Consider the following 26,623-nt stretch of genomic DNA (forward strand, 5'->3'; position numbering starts at 1 on the left):
CACAACGTGCTAAGCCCTTTTTTATGCATTTTGCCTATATCGTTTAAGATTCATAACTCTACTACTGAATATCATACTAAGGGGCAGAGAAGTTAAGTGATGTACCCAAGGCAACACAGGGAGGGAACTTAGCATAGGATTCTGAGCCCAAGTACTTCATTAATTTTGGCCTCTGCTTGATAAGCAGCCACCAACATTTGCATATTCTTATTGCTGCAACCTTTCTCCTAGTAAAAGCTCCTTTGCATTCTTTTCTCTCCTTGCTACTTCTACTTACATGTATGTGTAAATACTACATTTACTGCACAATGAATTTTCGGAGCACTGAGGCCTTGTTTGATTTCGTGTAACTTTGGTAGAGACTTGCCTAGTCTTCACCCTTCACAATTGCTGTTTTCACATGGGTGGTGTCTGCACTAAGGTTCCAGTCTCTCTAGAATGCTAGATTGGAATCCAATTTCAGCCATCCCCCCCCCACCTTTTCTTTCTTTATTTCATTTATGTACTTTCTATTAAATCATTTGCTTGCAGTCAGAATGGTGTGTTGAAAGAGAACAGAGGCCATACTTGAATTCAGGCCTCGCCTCGGCACTACAGGCTGTGTTAACCTGGCCAAGTTACCGAGCCTCTCTGAGCTTTCATTTCCTGTGTGATGGAAGCCAAGTAAGACCTATGCCTGAAGATTCATCAGTCATATGGGGGAGTGATAAACAGGATAATTTTCACATTTACTGGCCAATCTGCAGAACCTATATGTATTTTAGGGCCAAGAAGCCACTGCAGTTCTTGTAGGTGACTTCCCCTCTTAATTCCCCTAGATCGGGTTTACCTCATTTCCTGGAAGCCCAAAGCTTCCATCTTTCGCTGAAGTCTCTCTCACTGTAGTGAGAAGGTAGTGGGTCAGGAATGGGGTAGAGCAGCAGCTCTTAATGCCTTCATTGTTTCCTTTTCAGTTGCTTGAGCTACTTTTTCTTTTCTTTTTCTTTTTTTTAATTACCTTCCTTTCTTTTGCTTGAATTATTTTTAAGGTTTCTTGGGGATTTCAAAAAATATTAAAAAGACTCTTGCTGTTCTTTTTTTCCTTGTATCTAATCAGGCTTTCTCAACAGCTTCAAATGGGAAACTTTGAAGCAAGAGAACTTAAAAGAAGAACTGAAAACTCAGCCTGATGCCCGGAAGTCCCATGGGCAGCTTTGCCACAGAAACCACTTTTGGTGAAACTCATTAGTGTAGGCTGTTCTGGGCAGCGCCACGCAGGCCGGCGTCGCCAGGGCTCCTGGCTTTGAGGCGGCCCGCGGCCCGGCGCCTCGGTGGGGCTGCGCGGGGCTGTGGGGACCTGCGCGCTTGCTTGCAAGGTCGGGGCAGCTCGCAGGGTCCCGCTGGCGCGCAGCCTATTGTGCAGCAGGTGACTACAAGCAAATGACATCTGAGCCTCCTTTCAAGACCCCGCCGCTTTCAAAACAGGGCTTTGAAAGGCTGGGCTCCCCTCGCTCTGCACTGGAGGAGGGCAACTCAGCTTTTCAGGGAGGCCCGGCGGCCCCCACGTGCCTGCCTCTGCGGCTCTTGCCTACGTTTCTAGCGAGAATAAAAGCAGGCAGGACTGGCTGGTGGGTGTTCATGTACAACGTTTCCATCCCTTTATTTACGGAGGAAATGTCCGACTCCTGCAGTTCTCAGCGGCCATTGGGGGATGAATGGACTATTTGAAGTGAAAGGATTGAAAGTTTTTCTATATATATTTATCTCTGTGTGTGTGTGTCTCTCTGTTTCAAAACTCAGTGATATCGTTTTACTTAGGGATCCAATTGGAGAGGGAGACAACATACAGCTACATGTAGGGTTAAACAACATGATTCAAACCCTGTTTGAGGTTTGGAAATCCAGTTTCTATTAGTGCTAGAAGGGAGCAGTAGCTGCCAGCCAACCCTTTATTCCTGCTTTTGGCCCCGGCCTTTTGGACCCTGGTTGAAGGAGCAGTCTTTCCACAGGACAGGAGCGGGTGGGGGGCATGGAATACAGTAGTGACAACCCTGTGGATAGTTTCCAACCTTCTCCCTCAGCACCAGAAGGTCGCCCATCACCTTGTATCTTATATCAGTTCTTCCTTAAACAAACGTTGAGTTTTTAACCGCTCAAGTGCCCAGTGCTTTCCTTTGCACCTGCTGTTTTTGTGGTGCCCTTCCTTAGTAGAACTGCTTTAATATTCTTGTAAGTACCCTGTTTCCCCCAAAATCTGACCTAGCCTGACAATCAGCTCTAATGTGTCTTTTGAGCAAAAATTAATATAAGACCCGGTCTTATTTTAATATAAGACCAGGTATAATATGATATGATATGATATAATATAATATAATATAATATAATATAATATAATATAATATAATATAATATAATACCGGGTAAAATATAATATAATACTGGTATAATATAATATAATACTGAGTCTTATATTAATTTATGCTCCCAAAGACGTAGTAGAGCTGATGGTCTGGCTAGGTCTGATTTTCAGGGAAACACGGTACTTTTATGAACCCAACTTGTTCTAAGTCAACCCTGTCACATATGGCACTCAGTACCTGGTGTCAGGAGCATGGTTGCCCCCCTAGGACACCCAAAGCAATTGAGCAGGTTGTACTGGGTTGGAAAGGAAATGTTAGTGCTCTTGTCCAGACAATCCTGTTTGGAAAGACAATGACTTACTCAGGGTTTCATGGGAAGTTTATCAGTGAATCGGTCTAAGCCTGGAAGAGCGTACTGAAATAAACTTTCCCAAAAAAGAACACAGATTCAATGCAACTCTCCTTGAGTGCAGTCTTGTTATCTCCTTCGTACAAGAAAATGGGATTTAAGGCTCTCTATGAAGTCCCAAGGCAATACAGAAAGTGGTGAATCCAGAACACAAGAAAATACAGGTTTTCTGACTCTAAATGGATGTGCTTTCCACACACGGTGGATTGTCATTTTCTTTCCCCCCACCGCTTGTCCTCTCTCCTCTCTTCCTGGTTAAAACTCTTATCTCTTAATTCCTTACCTCAAACTGTTTGTGCCCTGAAGTCTTATCGGGCTGTGACAGACAGTCTGGGGCAGGCAGCCTACGCGGTACCCTGTGAATAGTTTCCATTCTTACACACAGGCTATGTTGTGTACGCAAACCCTACTCCCTTTTTAGTAGGTGGAAACTGTTCATTATAGACGCTCATGGGCTTTGTGTTCCAAAAAGACCCGGTGCATGTTTTGTGTCTTGCCCAGCCCAGCAGAAAAAGGCTAAATTGTGTTTTAAAGCCTTACAAGGGGAACGCTAATTGAGGCATAAAAGCACGTCTTTGATCTTCTCAGGACCTGTGGTTCTCCCATCACCTGAGACGTTCTGACAATGCAGGTTGGAATGAAGCCTGTAGTGACACTTGTGCCAAAGGCACCAAGCCAGCATGTCATAGCTGCTCCCCTCTCCTTTCTTCCCGCCACAATTGAAAGCTCTGCTGTGTATGTTTCCCTGTCACACACACTCGAAGCAGCTCCAGCCCTGATCTCTGCGTCATCTCCCTGTTGTACAATACAGGCCGGTTCCTTAGCTTTCAAATATTTCTGGGAGAATCTCTCTACTTCCCGTCTATACCCAGCCCCTTCCCTTCATATAATTCTCTCATATCCATCCTCAATACCAGCCTTGACTAGGTGGCTCATTGACTTAACAGTTGCATTTCCCTGTTTTGCAGGATGCCTCATTCATTCATTCACTCATTCATTCATTTAAGTTCTCCTTTGCTCACTGACCCATGCATTTCTTCAAGCATTCACTCACTTTTTGGTTCGGGCCCAAAGGAGACCAATGTGTACAAAGTTGACCAGAATCATGGTAGAACTATAAGGACTTCTGCATGCATGCACCAGTTTGGGTTAGTGAAAATGGTCGGCGGGGGCCAGAGGCAGTAGCCTAAAGTCTGTGTAACATTGCATTTCTCCAAGAAGTGTTAATCCAAGTTGACAGATGGTCCAAGGCTGTAGTTAAGGCTGAGCAAGTCAGGTTAGTATAATAAGAAAATGTTAGGCTTGGGAGGGAAATAGAGACCTGAGCTCAAATGTCAGTATTGCTACTTATCAGCATGGTGACTCGGGCCACGCTACCTGACTGCTCCGAGCCTCACCGTTCTCCTTCCCGAAAGAGAGGTGCTAACACCTAACTTGCAGAGACATCGCGGGGAAAGGGAGGGTGCATGTGAGGACTTAGAACAGGGCCTGGCATGCACTGTTGTGGTTGGCATCACGGGCACTGCTGCTGCTCATTTGGGAAGGGGACGCTGGGTGTGAACTCACGGGATGGCATGGCTGCTAAGTCCCAGTGTCTTCTGGGGAATCACAGCGAGTCTAATGCTCTCTTAAAATAAAATCTGGAAAATGGGCTTTCCTTGAGGAAGCCCTCAGCATAAAATGAAACTGCTGGTGCTTTCGATTTCCTGCCTTTCGTCAGCTCCTGTGAGGGTGCTGGACGTCTGCGTGAGTGGGACAGCAGTAGTGACACGCAGAAGAGAGGGAGAACGGGTGACACGTATGCATCATGGCAGCGACGCGTGATCAGATCAGTAATATCTGAGCTTCCTGCCTCCACCTGGGGCTCCATTCCCTGTTTAAAACATCCATTCTGTCATTTGTTTATCCATCTATCTACTTTTAACATGCTTACATTTGATATGCTAAGTTCTAGACAAGCTTTTGGAGAGGCCTGGCCTAAGCTGTTCCTTTACTACCACTGCATTTCTAAGGTAGTTTTCAAATATTATCTTTTTTACCCGCCTTGCTGCAGCTCTGCACTACTCAGAAGACATGCTGCTAGCAAATTCCATATGTAAAAGAGACCCTTAATTAGACCCTAATTAAGGGGTCTGTCCTAGTTGAACGGTGGGGTCAGGTTCATGGAACCTGCCCATTCAGTCTTTCCCACTCCTGTCCTTTCATCCTGGGCAGCCTTGCAAGACTCTGGAGAACCCCCTTTAGTTTAGGAACGAAAGAATCAAGACATCACAAGGTCGTGCAGCCCTATTTTATCAGAAGGGTGAGATATTAACAACTTGCACCAACATGCTCAAGAGCCAGGGCCGGCAAATGTGTCAATCCCACGAGCAGGTCAGGAGTGCGGGGTTATGGTGGCATAGGGAGAACACGGGGTGAGTGCTTTCACACCTCTTCTATCATTAAATTGTGAGACCGACCTGTAAGGTTAAGAAAGTCACATCACCACCAGCAGCATTCCCATTATATGGAGTAGAAAACTGAAACTCAGACAAGTCAGCCAGCTGAGAAGCGGCTGAGGTTTGAATTCAGCTCTTGTGCCTCTGTTTCCAGACGTATCGCAGTGTTTCCTTCCACCTCCATGAGTGTTGCATCAGCTGTCGCTCTTTTTTCAAGCATGGGGAGCATGTATGACCCCATGAACATACTGCCTGCCCATCAGAATGGACTCTTTCCCTTCCCTCTCTGCTCGTTACCCCCTTATCTTCACCTGTGGCTGACAGATGAGTGTGTGTTTCAGGAAGATAAATGTCCTCTCAGATCTTCTGACATAGATGCCTTGTCTTGGGAGAAAAGCTTATAATACCCCTCCTGAATCCAACCAGACAGGACTATGCAGAGGCCGTGCCCTCTCCGTCCCGCAGGCGTCAAGGATGAGTCTGCAGAAGGCAGAGCCAGCAGAGGCTGAGGGAAGAGCTTCCAGAGCCAGGGGCGATCACCTCTTAGTCATCTATAGCTCAAGTCAGGAGTGCGGGGAGAGAAGAGGATTTATTATCTGAGGCTGCTTTCCTTATCTCTCCCTTGAAACTCACCTTTCAAGTGAGCAAAGAGACTGTACCAGGAGGAGAGGGCAATTATGGTTTCCCTGTTGTCAACAAGAAAGTCAGCCAGCCCGTGCAATATGTGTAAACATATAACGTGGAGTATGGGGCTTGGAAGTACATGGAAACCCCCAAAGAAAAGAAAAAGGAGTTACTGATGTTGGAATTGCTCTTTGTCATTTGAGCAGCATTTTGTAGTTAAAAGAAAAACAGAAACAAAAACAAACAAACAAAAAACTACCTTGTGCATTATCTCATTTGAATCTCACAATAACCCTCTCAGTTAGGCAAGGCAGAGAGTCACCCCATTTTAAAGAGAGGCAAACTGAGGCTCAAAGTGGCTATGTGACTTCCCTAAAATCACAAACAATGAAGTGGCAGAGCCAAAATTGAAATCCAGATTTTCTAACTCAAATGCAGACATATCACTATACTCATGAATGCTTTATTTTGTGAAAGTATTTACCTGTGTAGTAATGATATCTACGTTTGCCAAGAATGGACTTTTGAGGTCAAGTTTCTTACTTATTATTTCAGTGACATTATACTAGGACATTCCATGTAGCAATTTAGAAGGAATAAGAGGGTGCCTTGTCAAACTAACAGCCTGCCAACATTTTGTTTCATTCTAAGATAGGAAAAGATAGAAAAACAGTATATATGCATTTTGGGAAAAGACCACGGCCACACTTACACAAAGCACAACTTAAAAATTTGAGGGGAACTGTAGGACAGTCAAACTTTCCGGGGTATTAGCTTCTCATATAACAATCTTGTGGGGAAAAAAATATTTCCATAAACTGACAGGCAGACTGAGACAGAGGAAGGATACATGAGAAGAGCAAAATGGTTTAAAATAGTGAGGGACGGTGGTCATCAAGCTCAAATGCGCTTTTCGTCACGCTTCTGAGGAGTGCAGTCTGACAGGGTGGTGCTACTTGAGTTCTGTAAGAACGCAGGGCCCCCAGCTTCTCTCCTGTCCAGTCCCACATCTATGTATCAGTACTAGACTAGTCTCAAAGCGTGGCTTGGGGCACGTGACCAGTGGCCCGGCTTGGACACTCTCATTGCCCACGCCTCCCCACTGCCTGCTGAAAAAAGTCAAAGCATCTTAGTTAAGTATTTAAGACACTTACCATCTGAGAACTAATTAACCCTTCGAAATTTATCTCCTAGAACTGTCATTCTTCTCTGTGCAAAACTGCTTTGCTTATTTCCCCTGCACTTCCCGGCCTGTGCCTTTGGTTCATCCAGTCACTCTTATCCCCAGATCATCAAATCCTTGCCGACTCCTGTTTTGCCTCCTCTCCACACACCTGGGGCTACTGGAAGCTCCCTTGCACCCTCTGCCCCAACCTATTTGATATAACACAAAGTATGGGGATGTGAAACAGAGATGACAGCAGTTCTACACCCAACGAGGCTGCCCCCTCATGAACAAGCTATTGATTGAGCTTCTGCGTGTCCCCAAGAGGGAAAGCTGCCTTGTCGGCCCCAGTCACCATCCTTGGGTCCCTGTCTAAATGACCTGCACAGCTTGATATTACTGTAGGACTGATTTTCGCTTGGTATCTGACGGTCTTGCCTCCTCTTTTCATGGGATCCGATTCCCTCCCTGGAACATCAGACTGCTGACTGGCTGGGGAAAAATGCCTACTGCATCCCCCAATGATGACTTCTCTTTGCATACCCTAGTATCTGAGAAAGATTCCCTACCTCTGCACATCGCTTCTCTCTAATGCTGATTATTTGTGCTTCCCTACCCCTTGTTGGCTGCTTACTAACTCCCTGGATTCAGTGTCCCGACTGCTGCTTTGGAATTTTGCACCCAGGATCATCAGCTCAAATGCTGTGGCTTCCAAGAAGCCTTCCATGATTTCCTCGGTGTCAGCTGATGCTCTCTCCAAGGGACTTCCTTGGCAGGACTGACTTCTTGAAATATGAGCATGTGCAGTGGTGAGCTGGCAAATGCTTGTGGAGGAAAATAGAGTCTTGCACGTATAGCGGTTCTCAATTCCCATGGTGTAAATACCCCCACCATGGCAGGTTTCAAGCTACTGCTCTTGTTAGAAGAGATGTGCATAGCGGGATCTTGCCAGCTGTTATGAACTGGCCCCAGCATAGTTTGGCTTTATGTGTCCTGGTTTCATCTCTCATTCTGTCCCTTACTCTGCCACAGCCACTGGTAGATGCAGGCTTAAGAGCACTGCCCCTTGCAAACTACCAAGATGTTCAGAGAAGGGTATGGCTAGGACAGATGGTGGGGACAGCTCCTATGACGAGAGGGTATAAACTAATATCTGTGTCACCTAGTAGAACATAAGTCCCGAAGTCCAGGGACCGCTCTGTTTAATGGATTTTACATGTCCAGCATTAATCACTGTGCTTGGCAGATAGTAAATGTTCAATAAACATCCATAAAAAGAAAGAATGAATGAAGAATAAACAAGAGGTAGTTTCTAATTGTTAGCTAAATCAGAACAAAACTGATGTCTTGATTTTGGTCTTGGAAAAGGAAGGAAGGCATTTAAAGCTAGGAGAAGTTTACAAGCCAAGGCAAATTAGTGTGGGGAACGGAGGCATTTTAAGGGACTGTAGGAAAATCAGTGTTTTTGAAATATCAGTGAGATGCTACCTATGACAACATACTGTACAGAACATGTTCTCCATACATGTTTAATAAATGCTGCTGAAAATAAACACACACCAAACCAATGAGAAAGTCAAAAGTGACCACAGTGACTCTGTAGAATTCACTCAAAACTCTCAGTTGGGAAAGCCACAAAATGGGTCCCCTTTGTGTCATTTCCTAGGACCCCTAAGAGGCTGACACAGTACTCCAGGTAAATAACAGGGGGTCACAGATGCCGGGCAGTAATCAGGCAAATAGAGATGCAAGGGTCACAGCTGAAATAAGCCTGCATTTGGGTCCTGCCCAATCTTAACCATGCTAAGGCTTGCTTTCTTTGTCTTTACTTCTCTTTCCTTACACAAATTGAGGTGGCAAGAAATTGATGAAATGTACCAAATTGCATTTTCTGCAGTGTGCTCAATTAAAGTTTCTCTCCTAGCAAATGAAACTAGGGGGATTTCAACCAGGCACTACGCCTGGGGGAATTAGTGATGCACTCTTAGCAAATCAGAGACTGAACATTGGTTTTCCTGTGATGCTTGGAGATGGGTGGCCGAGGGGCAGCATTGCAAGGATGGGAGAAGACAGAAGGGGGTTGGGTAAAGAAGCTGGTTTTTGCCAACCCTGTGCTATGACTCACGTCTTCGTCAATAACATTATTTGTAATTATACCTGTCATTTGTGGGACCCTTGCCAAGTGCAATGAACGTTGTTTAATCTCCAACATAATCCTGTGAGGAATCACCTCCAGATAACAGAAACTTTAAGTCAGATAGGCCAATTAACGTGCCTGATGTCACATTGCAGACTGGTGACAACCTGGGCCTCCAGCACTGGTCCCTATGAGTCCTCATGGGCTTCACAGAGCCTCAGTTCTAACCCTTTCACTCTTTCTCCTTCCCTTGCAAGGCCTGGGGTGAGATCTTGCTTTAGGGTAGAGTGAGGGTCTCTGCTCACTGACGGAACAGATTACAGTGAGGCATTGTAGGTTTGGCGACATCCTGCTCTGTAACCCAGAAAATGTGAGGCAGCTTTCAAAAATACCAGCAATGAAATTGAAAACTACAAATATCGACAAAATACAGGAAATAGACCAGAGGAAAAAAAATACTGGAACCTAGATCCGAATGTCTAGCATATAAAGATTATTACATTTAAGCAGCAAAATTAGCTTGAGCGTCCTGTGTGCTGAAGCCAAGAGGAAAACTCAGTGGGTTGCTTGACGTGTAATATTCATAAAGAAACATGTCAGCTACTGAGAGGAAACATGACGATAAAAAGTTTATCATACAGTAAAAGCTGACAATACCGTCAGCACCATGCATTGAGAGTTTACTATGTGTTCGTCACAGAGTTCGGGACTAGGTATGTGGTGGGAAACTAAACAAGTGTAATACCTGCCTTTTACAGTCTACAGGCTAGTGGAAAAATAGCTCTAAAACAAGCACAAAGTTCAGCTATGCAGAAGAGGCGTTGAGATAACAGAGTTACCTCACTCAATCTGGGGGCGCAGGAAAGATTTCCTGGTGGAAGAGATATTTAGAGGCAGAAAGTCCACTTACATGGAGGTGGGAGAATGCATATTAGTTAGGCATGTAAAGAGTAAGGACTTGGGGCACTGGGCATCATTGGGCAAGGGAGTTTGGGGATGTGTAGGAGACATGGATGTAACAGTATCATCTAGTGATGGAGGGAGAAGCAGCCTCAGGGATGGCCTGGAATTAGATGCTGGTTCCATATGCACAGCTCAAGGCCACTGAAGGGTGGGCACCAGACTTGGAGAAGCTGCCCAATGCCTGGCTAAACCTTGATAACAAGGAGATGGACATGAATTAGGGAGAACGCTTGGGAGTGCTGGGAGAACTCATGTGGATGATACCCTCTCGTCATAGGAGCTGCCCCCACCATCTGTCCTTGCCAGACCCTTCTTTGAACATCTTGGTAGTTTGCAAGGGACAGTGCTCTTAAGCCTGCATCTACCAACATTAAGGTGGCTGGACCAGTCCCTTGAGCCAGGCAAGGCCGTTAAAATTTTCTCAGAAAAGAAGCACAGGAATATGGGAACCATAGTAACCTCTGTCACTGTCATCTTACTCTGTGACTTTGGGGAAGTCACTTTCCCCTACCCCTGAGTTTTACTTTCCTCATTTTAAATTGTGTGTATTTGAATACCAAAGGTTTGAAGGGATCACAAGTGATTGCTAACAACAGTTGACTCTAGGGAGAGCAGCTCGAGGGCTGGGGGAAGGGAGAATTCTCCTTTTACAGCATTTTAAATGATTTGCATTTTAGCATATTCTCATAAGTATGTATTGTGTTTGTGTGTATATGAGGTGTGATCAAAACAGACGGTGAATGGTGCTGCCGAGTGCCATCCAAAGGAAAGGCAGGGATCTTCAATACAGGAAGTGGTGCATCGAACCTCTGACAAGTTTCAATTTGTTCAGTGCAGTCAGTTGGGTGTGAGCTACCATTGAGAGAAGGTGTGCTTTAAAGTGTGCCGTAAATCATCCTCCATCGTGATAAGGCTCCGTGTCACACATCATTTCTGGTACAGCAATTTCTGTCAAATAAGAACATTACAGTGTGTCGTCATCCACCTTATTCACCGGATCTGGCACGTGTGATTTCTGGCTCTTCCCCCAAATCAAAATGATTCAGGACATCGAGGCAGCCACAACAGCACAGCTAAAGATACTCACAAAAGAGGACTTCCAGAACTGCTTCAGAAAGTGGCAAGAACAATGGGATAAGTGTGTTCAAAGTGAGGGGGAGTATTTTGAGGGGGATTAATGGCAATGTGTCTTTTACTGTAATAATTTTTTTACTTACACATTCACTGTATTTTTTATCACACCGTGTGTGTGTGTGTGTGTGTGTGTGTGAATGTGTGCATGCACACACAAACACAATTTGTAGTTACCACCTATTATATCCCAGGCATTTAATAGAGTGTGTTGACTTGCCAATCAACAGATTTGTGTCCTCAGTAAGGCAGTGGCTCTTAGGGAGCATGGATGAAGTGCTGGCCATCTGTGTTTTTTTAGAGACTAACAGGGGATGGCACAGGGTAAGTGATAAATAAATACTTGTCGAATTACTTACTTTTTCAAAGTAAATCTTTGGGGTGAAATTTTGGACTAGCAAGCATCTTCTGAGGGGGGACCTCAATGTTGGGACTCTGTGTGTTGAACATACACCGCAAGAGGCTTCACATGCTTAGGCGAGTTTGTGTATCTCTGAACATCATGCTCCTTAGGGTAGAATGCCAGGGCCAGGAGGGCAGAGCCAGCAGTGGGCACCAGCCGCAGTAACCATCAGTTTGGATCCTGGGTAGAGATACTTTATGTACTTTGACCTGTGCTATGGTTCAGGGCTTACAGTTAGAGTGCTCCCAGCTGTTTGCAGACAAAGATCCAGGCAAAGCTCAGCACTGTCCCTTGTTCTCAGAGAAGGCAGGCAGCTTATGAGAAGGGGACAGCTTCAGGGACATTCTCACACACGAAGACTTCCATGGGCCTTAGTGCGGTGGGGCGTTAGTGCTGCCTCCCAGGAGCTAGCCTGTCAGCTTCCAGGCCTTCATCTTGTGACATCTGCTCTAGCAGCCAGGAGTTGGGTCACGGGCTCCCTTCCTCTCTTGCTTCTGAGCAGGGCGGTCCAGAGGAAATGAGGAAGTGGAATGAGGAAGTGTGAGCCGCGTTTAAGTGATATCTTTAGGGCTTGGAAAAATGTAATTCTGTGTGAGCAGTTCAGTGGCAGTTCTGCAACTCATCCCCCTGAATTAGGGACGGAATGAAGTCATTAGGCCCTAATCAAAAGCAACTAATCAGGAGTCAGTGGGAGCTCCACCAATTAATCGCGGCTGGAACCCAAGGAGCTAAAGTACCCAAGGCTGGATGAATAAAAGTAATGAAATTATATATCAGTGCCGTGCAATACTGCACAACTTCAGGATTGGATTACGGGCTGCTCAGCCCTTCCTGCCACATGAGAAACAGAAACTCCAGGCCAAAACATGGATAGGTTGGAAAGTGGCTTTGGAGCTTGCCTGGAGCTTTTCAGAGGTCGAGATGTGCGTAGCAAGAAGTGGGAGGATATGAAAAAGAAGATGTGGGTGGATTATTGCAGATGTGATAACACGGTAATAACATGGTCTCATATAATGATATGTTTTGATAATCATATGTGATAATACCTCTTGCATAGCATTTAACTAATTTATACCCAGGTTCTTTGTTGATGTATCATTCTGTCAATCTAAACCGTAAAGACAGAGGTTGTTTTAGATGAATGTTTGCTCCATATCCACCCAGCCCAGCACCTGGCACATGGTAGCTGCTAAATATATAATTTATAGAGTCATTTAATCACTTCAGGGCAGAACAGAGATTTGAACTGAGGTGTTTCAATGCCAAACTTTGCACGCTTTTCCCTATCCCACTGAGGCAGAAAAATGCAATGCCCTTATTTAATCAGAATAAGAGTTGTTACCCGTTAGCAGTTTCTGGCTCAGAAATGTCCAAATATTTTGAATCACAGCGTTAGGGAACTTATAAAGTAACCGGTCAGGTCCAAACCTCTAATGTCACAGGTGGAGGAAACAGGGGCCGCCAATGACAGGAGCTTGCCTCAGGGCTGCCCGAAAATCTGTGGCAGAGAAACACCGAAAACCGAGGTCCTGACTACGAGTTCAGTCGTTTCCCTCAGCACTGGGCCCTTTGCTTTCATTATTCACCACCATCCTTCCTCTGTGGATTGTCTTTGTCCTCTGAGACATCTAGTGCTGTTAGTCTGTCTAGATTGGGACCAATGAAAAGTTTGCAAAAGCGTTTGTGGAGTCCATCCACATCCCTGGCCAGGGCAGTGAGTCTGGGTGACAAGGCAGGTAGGAGCCATCTCAGGCAGAGGGATTATTTATCTGCATCAGGAAGGCTGCGTTAGAGCAGGGAGGACTTGCTTGTGTTGTGGAGATTTCTGAGGTGAAGCTCATCTGAATGAAATCTGGGTTCTAAGATGAATTGGGACAAAGTGTTGGCAGGAGAAGAAAACTATGGTCAGAAGTGTGTGTGTGTGTGTGTGTGTGTGTGTGTGTGTGTGAGATTATGCGTTGGTGCTTTCTTTGGCTATACCCTATACATGGTTTGGTATTTAAGACGAGATGCTTGATTCTCCCAATTTTTTTTTTTTTTTTTAAGTATATGCTTGGATTCCTCTGCAGTATATGTATGTGTGAGGGGTTCATTTGAGTATGGGTCCTTATGTGTGGCTGTGAGGTATCTACAGCCTTCTGGAAGGTGACTGTTGTGTAGGGAATATTGACGGATACTCATGTCTCTATGTATTTTATTTTCATTTTTATTCGCACGTTGTTGTCCTAGATTTCTGTCTTGCATGTCTGTGGGTCTGAGAGCCTGTCAGGTTCTATGTGCATGGGTGTGTGTTCTTAGCGCAGAAAAGATGATTTAAGTAAGAATCTGAAAGTGTGCATGTATAATTTGAGGGCATCTGTGTGTTCTGGTGTGTATGTGTATGTGTGCTTTTTAGAACAGGTGAATATCTTTGTGTGTGTCTGTGGGGAGAAGGGGAATTCAGTGTGTTGGTATGTGTTCATATGTTTGTATGTGGGTCTGTGAAAGGTGTGTGTTGGGTAGCGTATGCTTAAATGTTAAGGTGGTAGTATAATTTATCATACATATGGGACATGTTTGAAAATGAAAGGTACACATGTGCATGTGTTTGATAACTACACTTGGACAACAGGGTAAGTCCATGCCTGACGCAAGCAATCCAGGATATACTGACGTGTGTGTGTGTGTGTGTGTGAGAGAGAGAGAGAGAGAGAGAGAGAGAGAGAGAGAGAGAGAAAATGTCTCTGAATGGACATTGTATGTATTTAATTCTGTATATGTTATTGGTGTCAGGAATTTATACGAATAACAGAACAGCAGAAGTCATTAAATTATTTAGGCAGTTCTCAGGTTGTAGACTTATAATAGAAGCATTAATAGAATTAATAGGTAAGAGCAAATCAAACCCCCCGAGTTGTTATTTTTTAAAAGCCAGATCAATGAACTGAGCAAAGAGGCCATACATATCTTGTGGTGACAAAACCCCACACGGTTAAAAAAAGGAGAAGCAATGTGAACTGCATTGTGCTAGAAAGTGTCTTTTATGTACAACATCCACTGTGCTGTGTCCCCTTGATGCGTCCTGCTTGTTCCCCACGAGTACCCTGAGCTTGTGATGGCCAAGATAGCTGAGACCTTTTATCCTCTTACCGCAACAGTTTGGAAAAATAACCCAGTGTGACCTCCATCATGTAAGAAACAGAAAGAGGCTAGAGAGAGCTGGCGGCTTCATTTCAGGTGATTCAGAAAAGAAATCCCAGGGATGCTCTTAGCATTCCTACTCCTATTCAGAGAGTGCTGTCGCTGAGTCCATGTTTTATACATGTGCCCCCTGGGACTGGGAAATCCACTCGTTTAGTTCTCAGTGGCTTTGGGGGGCGTAGCAGAGAGGTGGATATAGTACTTTTCCTTCTCCTCTCCCACGTCGGTGCAGTAGTTGCTCAGCGGTGCTATGCCCCCCCAGTCATCCCATCTCCTTGCTCATTCTATATGTTCATAGCAGGGGAGTACCTGCTGTTGCTTCTAAATGTTATAATCGTGCCCACAGCACTATTTGTATTCGATTAAAGATGGCTGCAAATTCTTTGTCACCCTCCCGCTGAAAAGTGGAGATTTAAAGGGTTAAATCTGGGCTGGCCTTCATGACTGATTTCACCAAGATTATGTGTCAGAAGTGACTGTCTGCCAACTTGTGACGCGATCTCATTAGAGCTTTGCGGCTTCCGCTCAGGTCACTTTCCTCTCTGGGAAACAAGTCACAACTCTATAGAAGCCGAAGCCACTGGAGAGACCACTCTGGTCTTTCTGGTGCTTGTAGCCACTCTGATCAACAGGCTGAGCTGAGCATCTGGCTGAGAACCAGCATCCTTTCCTGACACTAGTGTCATCCTAGCGTGGGGGCCAGAGGCTTGAGTGAAGAAGCCATCCTAGAAGTGGATGCTCCAGTCAATGACGCATGGGTTAGAGACAAGGTGCCCAGCTGCTCTCTTCCTGGGATCCTCACGCACAAAGTAAAACGGCTGGCAGCTCTGCATTCTGGGATAGTTTCTTCTACAGCAATAGATAATAGGAATAGTGGTGCTAGAAATGACTGCCATATATCGAGCCATTGCTGTTTTTCAGAGTGTTCTTAGGGATTATATACATTATTTCACTGTATCTTCACAGTAATCTAAGGACTTTGGAGCTTTTATTATTCCCATTATACATACTGTGTTTCCCTGAAAATAAGCCCTAACCGGAAAATAAGCCCTAGCATGATTTTTCAGGATGACATCCCCTGAACATAAGCCCTAACACATCTTTTGGAGCAAACATTCATATAAGACCCGGTCTTATTTTCGGGGAAACGTGGTATGAGGAGGTTGGCCTAGAGCATACAGCCAGTAACCGGCAGAGATGCATTCAGACAGGACTTCTTCTTAACTGTCTCCCTCTTTTATAGCTCTGTGCCTATGTCCATAGACACCTGTGGGAACACATTCTTTGTTTTGCTTGGAATAACCTTTCCAATCCCCACACTTCAACCGACAAATTCCTTCTGATCCTTCCTGATCTAGCTCTATAATTATAACCATTTTGTACCCAAATCCATGGAGATGTCCCAAGCTAGGTACCCAGGCATGACACTGCCTTGCACTGATGGCACGAAAACAAGCAAGTTACTCAACTTCCCTGAGGCCCCATTTTCTCATCTGTAAACTTGGTTTAAATGACTTCCTTATAGGTTTGTTATAAAGATTAAATGGGGTGCGAGATGCTAAAATGTGTTGTATGCGAAGAACCAGGTTACACACACTAAGCATGACCATAGCTGAGTTGCAGGCCTAAGGCATGAGCTCTGCCGTCAGTCACCCTTCACTGTATGTGCCTTCGGGGACACTGAGTTGCCTAAGACACTATTTGTATCCTCAGGGAGGTCATCGTCCCATGGCACAGAAGACAAGTGAAAGAACCAATATATTCATGAGATTCAGGGTAGGGTAGATGGGGACGCAGAGTCACCAAACCTCACAAAGGGACCCTTTATCCCTTTGGGATGGCATGTCATCAAAATTTGCTTGAAGGTGAAATGAGCCCTACAGAATGAGAACGTATTAGTAAGGTTAAGAATGAAGAAAACCAAGTATTCCAGAAGAATGAGCTTGAGCAAAAACATGAAGAAATCCAAAAGTAGGATGTAGGGGGCTGAATCCAAGTAACTTGGTACCTTAGGGGCACAGCCAGGTTCAGGGCAAGGTGGCATAGGGCAGAGAGGCATGAGAGGCAGATAGAGTGAACCTTGAATTCCAAGATGAAAACCTGTTGCCAAAGTCAATGACAAGCCATCAAAGTCGTGAGAACAATTAATGTGGATGAACTGACCTACGTTTTAGAACAATTACTTTGGGGACTGTTTTACACGGGGCAGGACTGAAGACAAAGAGACTGGCATGGAGGATTTTTGCAATATTCTAAAAGAGGGTGATGGCAGTGTGTCCAGGGGTCATGGCAGTGGGCACTGGAGAGATGCCAAACCCACAGAAAGATGGCAACTTGATGACTGATTGGCTAAGAGGGGAGAAGGTGGGGAAGGAATCTGAGTTAGCATCTTGGTTTCTGACTGGGGTGTCTTCGTTGATGGTGGCACCCTACAATCACGCAGGAGGGGCAGTTTCTTCCCAACCCCCCGAGGAGCTGCTGGTTGGTGGGGAGGACGATGGGTCGCATGGTCTCCACTGTGCCAGTCACAGGCCTGCAAGAGCACAAATCCAAGTAGGTCATTACAGCATATCAACTTCTGTGAGGAAAACTGAACTCGATTTGTGCCAGACCCACTCTGGCATAATAAGTGTGATTTTTAACATAATGCACTGCGAGAGTGAAGTTGTCAGAAAAGCAAGGGGTGAAGGAGGTAATCTGTGAGACTTCAACAAAGAAAAGATTGAAGCCATTTTATGTGGCTGGAAATGAGTCATTTGTCAGCTTTGCCAATGTGCTGTCAGCTCCTCAGGGAGAGATGACTGGGCACCCTAGGGGGAGAGCTGGTGAAGGTGTCAACCTCCAGTCACCAGAGGCCATGTGTGGGGTAAGACGTGTCACTCACGTCACACTCTTGTCCTAACTTGGGTCAGAGGGAAACCAAAGTCATGTCAGAGCATTTAGCATCCTAACCAAGGAACCGTGTAACCTGCCTCTGTCAGGAGGGAACTGATGTGCTCAGCATTATTGCAGACAGTTCAGAGCTTTAATTCCCCCGGAGATTTGCACTTTAAAAGAGCAGTGAGAGGGCAACATGTAGGAAAAAGAAACTAAGAGGTAAAAGTCGATTGTGGTGCATGGGAGAAGACATTTCTGAGTGTAAGTCACTGAAAGAGGACCCCGCAGGTGAACACCATTCTCCCTCTTCAGCTGTCAAGTCCAGAGGGGAGATCTCTGAGTTCAAACAACATGGATGCCATCCCCGTGAGTGACAGCCTGCTCTCCATGCAGGACCCCTGCTTTTTAAGCCATTGGAGTACCTGCCAGCCTCTCCTCCATTAATGCCATTCATGTGGGCATTATCCTTAGGCCAAAGAGCAGCAGGCTCCTCCAACGTGATCTTCCGGCCTCTATTCTCTAGTTTAATCGGTTTTCCTCCTTGCAACCACAGTGATCATTTTAAACCTAAATCGAATCTTCTTCCTGCTCTCGGTGTCCTCCCAGGCTGTATGCTCTGATCTCTACCGACCTACACAGCTCCAGTCTCAGGAGAGATATCATCTTCTACGTTCTCTGTAGTCCAGCTGCACTTGTTCTTTATAGTTCCTTGAATATGCTGAGGTATTGCTTCTCTGGAGTTCTCCACGTATTCTAGTCTCTCTTCTTGGATAATGCCTATTTATCCTTCCGCTCAGCTTAAATGTTGATTCTTCGGACCCTCCAATTCAGTTGTGCCTGACCTTCAACACACACAGGCTGTTCTGCTTCATAACATCCTTTCTCTTTTGCAGTGTTTATGGTTATTTTGTTGTTGATATTGTTATAGTCTGAGGTCTCATTTTGACCCTGAACTCCAGAAGAGCAAGGATAATGCTCTCTTTTTTCCCCGTTGTATCTACATGCCGGGAACAGTACCTAATACATATGTTCCATAGCCATTTGTTGGATGAATACATAAATGAGGGAATTAATTCACAGCTTTCAGTAATCCTGGTGGGAAGAAAAGCTTGGGACTCCGGGCACCAGGCAACATCACTGAAGTACCAAATGACTTGTGTAGGCAACAAGACAAGCAAGACATAAAATAAACTTATTGATAACTTTCCAGCCACTTTCAGCTCTGCTTCCCATTCACACTTTCTGGACAGCTTTGAGGGAACAAAGTTATAAAACACTTCCTATTAGACCAGTGGTTCTTAAAATTTCTAGAAGAGCTTATTAAAACACAGTTTACTGACCCCACCCCCAGTGTTTCTGATTTGCTATGTCTTGGGGGACATTTGAGAATTGGTATTTCTTTTCTTTTTTTTTAAAGCAATAACTTTTTAAAAAAAATTTATTGGGGGACAGTGTGTTTCTCCAGGGCCCATCAGCTCCAAGTCATTGTCCTTCAATTTATCCGGCAAACTTGTTGTTAAGAGCTCAGGCTCTAACCAACTGAGCCATCTGGCCGCCCTGAGAATTTGCATTTCTAGAAAGTTCTTAAGCGATACTGAGGCTGTTGCTCCAGGAACCACACTTTTAGAAAGAGTGCATGGATCATAAACTCTAAGGGGTAAGGGCTTTGCTTTTCACATGTATGACTGTTTCATAGCAATGCTGTTACAGAAACACATACACATAGGACACGCTCAGAAATATTTATCAATATGAATGGAAGAACCTTAGTGGACACCTGTGTCCATCGTCTGGTTCTCGCCCCCGGGCCAACTCCTCTTCTCTTACGCATCTCTATTCCACGTCAGACGGTCATCACTACCCCAGCCCCCACTCCATCCAACCACCGGACTTTCTCTAGGTGACTTTTACATTCCACCCATCTTTCCAGAGACACGTGATCTGTGTTTATTCTTTTAGTTTCTACTAAGACCCTGATGATATCTGCCAAGCCTCTCAAGATACAGTGTTAACGAGTAATGGCAGCCCAACGTGTTAATTCTCTAAAGAGAAAGTTGATTCTAATATCTGATTGAACATTTGTATCTAAAGAACACAGATGAATAGTGGTAGTCAATTTGTAAAATCATAGCTTGCTGGCTGAGATAAGCCTTCATATATAGTATTAAAAACGTTTTATTTAGCAAACCGTATAGCATTAAAAAAGTTGTGGGGTAGGCAATGATAAGAGAGCCTAATAGTAGAAATGACTTCTCCGTATTTTAGATACATCCACAGGTATGGTATTAAATGCTGTGTTAATTCTAATAGTATATTATCTATTTTACAAGGGTCTTTATTGATGAAATATTTTGATATAGCAGGTAGACTTGCCATTCATAATTGAAAAAAACAAATGCCTGCATACATATATAAGTATGGATATAGGTAAAGAACATGTGTATATCTTTTTTCCTCATGAAATCCTAAAATTCGTTTTTCTTACCTCACTCCATTGAGTTCATATTCAATTTAAGAATAATAATTAAAAAATAAGTTTTATTCAATGAAATAGAACCTATTACGATAAGCACTATCTGTTCTCATACATATTATATTGTGTCCCTTGCCTCATTCTCATTAAATAAGTATTTTGTAACATTTATAAAGAATAACTTCTGCAAGATCAAGCTGGAAACTATTGGGGACTTTTGTTTTAATGGTAACACATCACAATCTGTGAGCAATTTACCAGGTTGATTTAATTTAAGTCACTTCCATACTCTCCTGTGGATCTACCCTAAATCTCTAAGTGAGCAGCATTAGAAATTGAAGAAATGTTCTACCCTATGTCACATATACACAATAAGGTTCAATTCCAGCACTGATACTCTCATTTACAGTCTTGGTTCTACTTAGGGAAAGTCAAACATTTTCTTCCCTCTTGAGCCAAATACATACTTTTAACAGTGAGAAATGAGGAAGAAAACGAATGTACTGAAAGCATGCTATATGCCAGGTGCTGTTATGAATCAGTAAAGATTCTCACATCAACCTTGGGAAACAGACATTCTTGTTCCTTCCAGGAAGATTAAACAAAAAGCAGAAAAAAGGGAAATGAAAGGGCTAGGAGTGAAATCATATGCTTTAGGTAACACATCTAGCAAATGGCAAAGAATGGATTCTTTGAAGAAACAGGTCCATGTGTGACTACAAACCAAGTGACATGTTTGAGCAAGGTCATTGCCTCTAGTAGGACCTCTTATGACCACTGCATGTCAGTTTTGAAAATAATCAAGACACACGAGTCAGAGATAGTCTTTCATTTGTTTAACTCCAAGGGGGGCTGTGTAATATCTTTTTCTCTATTATATTTCACGATAAGGAAGTTATGCCACTTTCCTGAAACTTCTCTGGGATACTTTTTAATCCCCAGCTTCTTCTTTATGTTGTATGTAATTCCAAAAGTCAAATTCACTCTCTCTAATCCATGAATGCTTCTCCTATTCAACCACCGAAAGTCACTTTGTTCATTCAGTTATCATGGAATTCGGTGTTATTCATCTAGCACGTAACTTTTGCAAACTGACTTATATCTGTTTAATGCCCAGTGATATTAAGATTGATGGGAGAGATGTAGGCTGAAATTTTGGATCAGTGACATTAGTTTGTTCAATTTCTGATTTCCTCACAAAATGAGAAAACGAGAGAGAGACAGAGAGAGAGAGAGAGAGAGAGAGAGAGAGAGAGAGAGAGAGAATTATTTAATAGGTATTTCCAACTAATTTTCTCTGAAGCTGAATTTCTCCTTTATTAAATGGGAATAAAATTACTTGCTATGCTTCTCTCACAGGGCTAATGTGAGGATCAAGTGAGATAATATAAGGAAGAGTGCTTAAAAACAATCCTATCATTAGTATTACTGTTAGGACAATAACAAAAACCTCAACAAAAATCTACAAATCCTTGAACTACCTGAAAATAACTCTCTTTAAGTTAAAACTCTTCTAAGACTTTCTGTGACTTTCATATATACTTTTCTTGTTTATTTCTAAATTCCTAGTAAAGTTTAATTTATGTGGACATCTTAATATGTTAGAATCAGTAAAGATTTTAACAAGTATCAGACTATTTTAAATAGGTTTTTCTAGGCAGTAAAAATTGAGAACAAAGTTACCAATAGGAAGGGGTAAAACATGGTTTAAACTATTCAAAAAACCAGACATTATTCAAGAGTTCCTAAAATCTATTTAGCCATATCCAGTTGCTTGCCAAAAATACACACATCATTCTTATTTATATTCAGTGTTTTATATCTCAGAAAAATTTGCATGTACTAAAATGGCACTTAAAAATGAACATAATCTAAACCTCTCTTTTCCGAATGCAGGGAATTTGAAAACATCAGCAGACTAATCGTTTTTCCATCTGTAGAAGATGGACTTGATCAGGAAGAGAAAGAACACACAGCAAGTTGGTCCAACACTAACGCCCTGTTCATAGTAGACATTACTAATGGATTAGAGCACTTTCATACTGAGCTAGTAGTAGCTTCAGAATCATTCTCACCTTGCTCCTCTTAGCAGCAGCTATCCATCAGTTGGAACTATGCCATTGTAGAATTGGATGATGTCTAAGATTTTATTGTTTAAATCTGACATATTCTAAGCATATAAATGCAAGGAGCTTGTCTAACTCCTAAAATTCATTTTGTTGAAACAAAACAAAACAACAATCTGTTCCTATTCTCTGGAAGGTGATGATGTATTTCACTGGTAATTCTCATTCAGTTGTCTGTCTTGTCAGTTCCCCACTCTGTGAATAGTACCGGTGCCTCGCAGTAGGAGATGCCAAGTAAATGAAACTGCCCAGCAGGAAACCCTGTTTGGCAATTCTAACAAGACTTAAAGAATTGGTTTCCTCATTAGAAACAACAAAAGTTTCCCTAGTGGTGAATATGCAAGTTCTGGGCACATGGCTTATGGGGTGCTCTACCTGAAGGAAATACTGAAGCACAAGTCATACAAATGAAAAGCAAATACTTGGTAATGATGGGATCTGTCATTTACCTTGACTATAGGAGGTAAAATTTCCATTCCCTTGCAATGTGCTACCTGGGTTAACAGACTTTATATTTAGTCCTAGGAGTGGAAAGACTTTACCTTCTAAATGACGAGCTCCTACTATGTGCCTAGGTATTTCAAGTGTATCATTTCACTTAAATCACAATAATACTAGTTAACAGGCATTAAACCTTTCACATATGTCCGGGACTGTTTTAAGCACTTTACTCGAATTAACTAATTTAATCACCACAAGAGCTCTGTCCAGTAGGTACTACTAGTATCTTTAACAAATGGCAAAATAGAGGCAAAGAGAGGTTAAGTGACTTTCCCGGAGTCATACAGCAGTAAGTGGTATAGTTTGTATTTGAATCCATGAAGTCTGGGAGCCAAGTCTGAGCTTATAACCTCTGTATTCATCTACTTCACGATGTTCAAAAGAGTGGTTATACTTATTTTTCTAATGACAGAAACAAACTTCAGACTATTGTCTTTCACCCCGAAAGTGCCATAGAGCTGGACAATAGGGCAGGACCAGCACTTTTTATATGTTTTCTCATTTAATCCTTGCTACAATCTCACAATGTGGATGGTATTCCTCCATTTAACAGATGAAGGAACAGAGGTTATCCGGGAATTCCAACTTGCTGGTGACCATTCAGGTAGGAAATGATCGTTCCAGGCTTTGGAAACAGCAGCTTAACTCAAGAATGTACATGATTCCAAGTTCTCACGGAGCTGACAATCAGATCAAAAAGAAGGAACAGTACAAAGATGAAAATGTCTTCGAGGTCTGATGGACCAGAGACCTCAAGGGGCAGCGTGAACAGAGGGCAGAAAGCTCAGAGAAAGATCAAAGTGGTGAGGCAGTTTTAAGAAAGAGGTGGAACAGCTGACTCTTTATGAATCAGTGGAGAGTAAGTTAAGGAGTGTCAAAGAAAGGTGACTGTCAGTATCTGCCACAGGAGTTGGGGGTGGTGGTGTTTGCACATACTCGTATGAGAGTCATAGTTATGGATGGCCAGTAAGGAAATGGGCACCTAGGACTCAATCCCCTAAGAGGCATTAACAATTGATTCATAAAGGAAAGAAAAATGGTAGAAGATATCTGCTTGTTCAATATCTGCTTCATCAAATGCATTGAAAATGTTTGAGTTTTGCTTTAGCGATCAGAAAGAAAGATTCTAGAACTTGCTTTTCCCTAACTCATTCTCATTTTCCCCTTCCCTTCCCTTCCCTTCCCTTCCCTTCCCTTCCTTCCCCTCCCTTCCCTTCCCTTCCCTTCCCTTCCCTTCCCTTCCCTTCCCTTCCCTTCCCTTCCCTTCCCTTCCCTTCCCTTCCCTTCCCTTCCCTTCCCTTCCCTTCCCTTCCCTTCCCTTCCCTGTCTCTGCTCATATCACTATCTCACAGTATTCTTGGAACTACTTTTTCAGTCCCTAATTTTTTTGTTCTATAAGCAGGGATTTTAAAAACTGTGATCCCAAGTTTATTTTCATTCCATTTCAGCTTTCTGACATCTTGGCAGTAAATTGCTCTTAAGTTCATTCCTGCCAATTCCCCCCACCATCGTTTTGCCATAATTGGATTTATACTTTTCCTCTGTTCTGCTTTTCTGATTTTATATATACATATACATGATATATATATATATATATATACACACACACACACACATATATTACACATATATACACACACATATATTACATATATATATACACACATATATATACATATATATGTAATAAAATGTATACATATATAGGTTACACATACACATTCACTGTTTACTCGGTTTTGGGGTTTGGGGGTTGTTGGGTTCTGTTTCCCAATCATAAACAATGTTTCTAGTCTACTGCCATCCTCTAGAGAAGACCGATAAAATTTGACTCATGAAGAGAGAAAGAGGGAAAAAAAATCCAGGAGGCGAAAGTAACATGGGGAGAAAATGAAAGAGATTTAGTGCAGCTATCAACCGACCGTTGTGCTGTCTTTAAGAGTCTGTTGAAACAACATAATAAAAGGTAATAAAGGATGGATTTATAGCCTACCTGGCTGAAATGGCTGCCTGTTTGTATCTTGCCCACTCAGATCCCGCTGTGGGTCTTTCTCTTGGGAGTGGGGTATTTCCCCCGAAGTCATCTTCCTCCCTGGACTTAAGAGACATTAGGTAACCCTGAGAACATCCAAATCAGGTTGGCAGGTGAGTTAAACATCCCTCCAGCTTCTTCCTTTCTCTTCTTTGTCCTGGGATTTAATGACCCAGATTTGTTTCTTTTAAAAGCTGTTATTTGGTTCAGTTTGCCTACGAAAGCCCTCAGTGAATTACTAAAATAGGCAAAGGGAACCTTTGAACCTTGAAAATGTCATGTCAGCTCCCAAGGGATCAAGGGCTTACTGCTTCCCCTTCAAGTTCAAATAAATCTCCACAAATTTCTAAATTAGCAATAATCGGTCTCTTGAGGGGAAGGTGACACACATTACCCAGGTAGTTTAGGAAAATCAACGATCAAGAGAAAGGGTGATGTTTACCCGCAAAAGACTTGGGACCATGTTCCAGGAGGCAGTTGGGACAGGGGCTGGTCTCCTGAATCTGTGATGCTCCCTGATACTTCTTGGGTGAGCAGAAGAGAAGCTTGTTCATTCGTTCATTCGTTGGTTCGTTCATTCATTCATTCATTCATTCATTCTTTCATCACACATTTACTCAGCCTCTATTTTGTGCCAGTACGTGTGCCAGTACGTGTGCCAGTGAAAGGAGTACACAAGTGAGTAAGACCAAGACTCCATCCTGAAGATCCCAGTCTGAGGCAGGTGATGTGCACCCCTCCCCGCATACACCCCTCAGCAAAATATTATAAATGCAGCACTGAAGCCCATAACGTTGGTAAATAAACATGTGCTGGGTTCAGGAGGTCGAAAAAATAGGTAAGGACCAAGCGAACCCTCAACGTCTTGAAAGGTTTCAGAGTAGAGCTGGCCCTTGAGGCTTGGTTCAATTATTTGCTTGAATGTATGAATGAATGAATAAATTAATAAACTGAAAGAATAGGGAGAAAAGAGGAATCAAAAGTTACAAGTTTAAGCTCTAACTACCACTCACTGTGAAGTCTTGGGCAAGTCTCCTCCCCTGCCCTGGTCCTCAGTTTCCCCACGCACTGAGACATTTATCTGTCTCTAAGTTCTTTTCCAGCTCTGACATTCTAAATTGCATCAAGCGTCATAAAGGGACATAAACAGTTTTCCAGGTCTGGGTCTTGGTAGCAGGTCCAAGACTCCCTCCGGTCTCTGTCGAAAACACGCCTCCTACCCTTCATACTGTGTGTTGTCTCACTGTTTGCATCTAGACGTGGTCTAGCTGAGTGATTCTGTGAAGCTTTGATTCTTGGCAAGATACAAGTTATGGACACCCAAGCATAGTGGTTGAGACCAAGAGGGAAAGTAGGAAAGTCTGGGGGTGGGGGAATGGACATGGAGCCACTGGGGAAAGTAAGGGGGAAGGATGCAAGCAGCAAAGCAGGGAGCCGTTGGAAGACGGACCTCATTACTGAAATATGAGTCATGGTAATAAGCTGCATAAATCCCCATAAAGTCAGGGCTAATGGTGTCTGCTGGAGCCTGCAGCCTTGCATACACACAGAGTCAAGACTGCACTAATTGTCAGGCCCGATCAGAGGTGCTGGGGAACACAGAATGAAGGATTAGTTCAGGGGGGTGAGCTCCTAACTCTCCAGCGACCTGGCTCTCCCCCTGGCTGGCTAGCACTCCTCAGTCAGAGAACTGGCCAAGGCAAAGATGGCCAGATAGAGGGGCAAATACTCTTGGAGATGGGTCCGCACTCAGGATTCGGGAGCCAGGGACTGACCACTGAACCCCAAGGCCACTGTGGGAATCCTGGGGTCCTCCTTTGAAGGA

The 26,623-nt window shown here is 43.6% G+C and overlaps 1 pseudogene; it reads right to left on the reverse strand.

Moving 5' to 3' along the window:
• Nucleotides 1-24,936, reverse strand: part of LOC109447154 (high mobility group protein B1) — a 40,799-nt pseudogene extending 15,863 nt beyond the window's left edge.
• Nucleotides 24,937-26,623: the final 1,687 nt, after the last annotated feature.

This window comes from Rhinolophus sinicus, linkage group LG04 (genome assembly GCF_036562045.2).
Source record: "Rhinolophus sinicus isolate RSC01 linkage group LG04, ASM3656204v1, whole genome shotgun sequence".
Lineage (NCBI taxonomy): Eukaryota > Metazoa > Chordata > Mammalia > Chiroptera > Rhinolophidae > Rhinolophus > Rhinolophus sinicus.